General features: G+C 34.4%; 1 pseudogene; it reads right to left on the bottom strand.

Moving 5' to 3' along the window:
- Positions 1 to 2214: 2214 nt before the first annotated feature.
- LOC143636278 (putative beta-D-xylosidase pseudogene) lies at positions 2215 to 2622 on the bottom strand (annotated as a pseudogene).
- Positions 2623 to 3889: the final 1267 nt, after the last annotated feature.

Below are 3889 nucleotides of genomic sequence, written 5' to 3'. Positions count from 1 at the left end.
AGAAAGAAAGTTTGCATTAGGAATAATGGAACTTAGTTTTTTTGTTTTAAACAAAAGGAGGATAACTAAGCCAAATATTATTTAAGCAAATTACTCAAACATACTTTGGTGAGTCTTTATAATTAAAACCCTTTTTTAAATTGTTTTGGATGTAAACAATAATTTATTATTGAATGTATAGATTTTGCATCTATATTAGCGACCACTTCTATTATTATTGTATAAACTAGGATTAGGATAGAACTTTATATATGTTTTTATTTTTCCCATTGTTGCTACTAATACTAAGACCATAAATTTAGTTTTAATGTCATTTGTTTATGGATAATTTCTATCATGCAGATGTTATTATGTGTATGTGACTTTGTACTGGTTTCGGTATTGTTGATTATATATCTAGTCCGTTGATGCCAAAGAGCAAACTCGAAACTGCAGATAGTGAACTAGAAGTTTCAAATAACTAACTTGAAGCTGAATTGAAAGCCAATTTAGATGATTAAGGTAAACAAGAAGACATTTTTTTTACTATTGTTGCTTATAAGCTGTTATCATGCAGATGTTATTATTGTTGATTATATATCTAGTCCGTTGATGCCAAAGAGCAAACTCGAAACTGCAGATAGTGAACTAGAAGTTTCAAATAACTAACTTGAAGCTGAATTGAAAGCCAATTTAGATGATTAAGGAAAACAAGAAGACATTTTTTTTACTATTGTTGCTTATAAGCTGTTCTAAAAAAACTCCATTTTGTAATGCAGTTTTATCTTTGTTACTGTTGTCAAAGATCAGGAGTACATTTGGTCATTTGTAGCTCTATTGTAACGCAGTTTATTTGCCTTAATCTGTTGCAACATTTTGTAATAGTTCTATGCCAAAAAAATGACACACATACACCATACATATATATATATATAGCATTAGGTTTTGCTCGAATTTGCATATTTTGGGTAGTAATCAAGCAGCAAATAAGTTTTTAACACCTTGTTTGTTGCAGATTATATATGTTTACATATGGGTATTTTGGATAATAATGAAATACGTTGAACAGTCAAGGGCGTTCTTGGGCAAATTCAAATTGTCAAAGTTTCAGTTTTACTGGAGTTTAATACGTAGGATATAGTCAACATTAGATTGTTAAAATTGACCAAACTTAAGCAACTTAGACAAGTGATGCTACTAAAAAAAGTGATGCAGATTACAACATTTGCTTCCAATTAAATTTTTAAGGAGTATTTTGCGAATGCGGTAAAAGTTTATAGCTATATATGTTAAAGAAACCTGTTTATGTCCACATGGTGCATGTGGTGAAGTTAATAAACCCTGACCATCAAAAAGTCAAACATAAGCTCACTGTATTCATCGTTCTGTTTTAATATGTTTCTAAAACTGGTTGGTGTCCTATATATGGAACTCTTGAGCATTACTATGCTAGATTGTGTAAGCACCGCTATGCCCTTGATCCATTTACTTATTAGTTATTTCGGTCGTGTTTTTATCTCAAGTGATCCATTTACATATATTTATTACTAAATTAGTTTAAAGGAGACTTACCTCCTGTGAGGTGCCGCTTCTTCCACTAAGACTTTTTAGTATCTCTTGCCAAATGAAGTAAAAATCAAGTGCATTAGCTTATTATTTCTTATGATGGTGTTATAAAAATTTCTTTTTTATTTGTGTGATATATTAACCATAAATTTTTATATCAAACATTGGTACCATAACGAAACGAACTCCCACCGATTGAATTTGCGTTGTTTCCCCGCTGGAACACGCGAGCTCTTGCTAGTCCATGTTTATAACTACCTACCTTCTTTTATATACTTTTTTAGCATATCCATGTTTATAACTACCTACCTATTTTGTTTAATCTATTATTATTTCGTAGATGATACATAAGTTGGTAAGATGATTTATAACAATATACTTTTTTGTATAATCAAAAGTACACAGGGGAAGATAATAAAATCAAGATTTCATTAAAATATATGCTTATTCACATTTTTCCATTGTAAATTACACTTATGAAACACACCAATCAAGAACTTCAAATTTATAGGGCTACAGTCCCTTAGTAGTTTTCTTTTTAATTACAAGAAAACTAAAATCCATTACTAGACACCCCATTTACAGTTACTATTTTTTTACTCGGGTAAAAGTAGGATGGTAGAAATGCAACTTTTAATAGTAAAAGATCTAATATAAAAATCATCAATATCAATAGTTGATTTCTTCAATTGTTGGTTTGATGGCCAAAGAATGTTTGAGATCACCAATGTGAAGAGTGTGTTCACCCATTGGAACCCTTCGGATTCCAAATTGGTCAACCACACTCAAATGTTTGCACACATGAAGGTCAAGTGCAACCCGTTGGAGCCCACCGGCCGCCACATGAACCTTTTGGAAGGCCACTAATTGCTTGTGGGTGGCCCATTTACCTTCTGGTGGGCTCGAGAACACCATCACAGTGTGAGTCCCGTCCATGGTTCCAGTATTCTCCACGTCGATGTGTAGGCCCGTGGAGAGGGTGGAGCATTTGGTATGTGATACCCGCACCCCGTTGGTTAGAGTTGTTGAGTTGTTGTTTTCGAGGTGGATTGATAGCATGGGAACCGAGAGTGCCATTGGGGCTTGAGCAATTGACTATATTAAACGGCCGGTTTAAACATGATCTGCATTATGAACTTCTTAATGCCAACACCCGCATAGCCGAGATGCTGAAGATCGCGAATGCCAAAACCGGCCTTCTTGACAAGAAGACAAAGGAGATCGAGGACTTGAAGCAGGAACTTTCGATGGCCAAGAAGGAGCTCGTCCACCAAGAAGCGGATCGTCTGGTGCAGATCCAAGAGGTCATTGAGAGGACAAAGAGGTCTACTGCTATTTTCATCTTCCAGTCTCAACTCCAGATGGCTAAGGAGGCTAAAGATGCCGTTGTCGACACTTCTTTCTGGGATGTGGCTACTTGGGAGAAAGTTTTGGCTGAGCTTAATGGTGAAAGCGTGGAGGATGTTGGTCCAAGTGTAGTGGAGAAGGCTGCGGAGGAGGCTTTGGAGGTGGTAATCCAGGACACAGTGAAGGCGGTCGATGGTGAGGTGCAATTAGGCGATGATAGCGGTAAAGAAAAGGCTTGAGCCCAATTTTTTATGTTCTTATGTTTGTTGGTGTGATGTTGGGTTGTAATGGTTGTTAAACAATTTACTTTTCTGTCTTGAAACAATATTATGCTTAGGATATTAGGATACATGGGTGGAGGGATCTTGACTTTCCAAGACGAAGCCCATGTTATCTTGACTTTTGGACATCTGGCAATATTCGGGTGGAGGGATCTTGGCTTTTCAAGACGAAACCCGGGTGTTGCCTTTTTAATTTCCTGCACTTATGATTAGTAATAATATAATCTTTTGGCTTTAAGCATTGTGTTCAGTAACTTGTAAGTTTTAGTTGGAATATTACATGTCTTTAATTTTCTAAAATAACTTACTTCAAGGATAATGTATCCTGAAAACATGCTTCTTGAATATTTTGAGGATTATAGTTTCAGAAAATATATCTTTAAGACTTTTTATTAAAATATCCTGAGGATCATATATCCTGAACATACAATATTTTAAAGATTATATATTTTTAGAAAACATAATCAAAAGACTTATTAGGAATTGAAATAAAATATATTACAGATAATATATCCTTGTGCCTTGTATGAGTTATCACAATCAAATCAAAAGATCATACCTTGAAATATGAATTGAATGCTAAAACTAAGTGTAAAGAGTACCTTTATGGAGATCATTTATAAATCTAGTTAGCTTACATATGATGTCCCCAACTGTTGAACTTTTTGAAGTATCATGTTTCCGAAATTTTGCCAAGTTAAAAACAACTTAGTAAC

The sequence above is a fragment of the Bidens hawaiensis genome, unplaced genomic scaffold (genome assembly GCF_021521415.1).
Source record: "Bidens hawaiensis isolate Kalapana, Puna unplaced genomic scaffold, B.hawaiensis_p1.1 tig00007857_1, whole genome shotgun sequence".
In the NCBI taxonomy this organism is placed as follows: domain Eukaryota; kingdom Viridiplantae; phylum Streptophyta; class Magnoliopsida; order Asterales; family Asteraceae; genus Bidens; species Bidens hawaiensis.
This window is presented reverse-complemented; position numbering and strand designations above follow the sequence as displayed.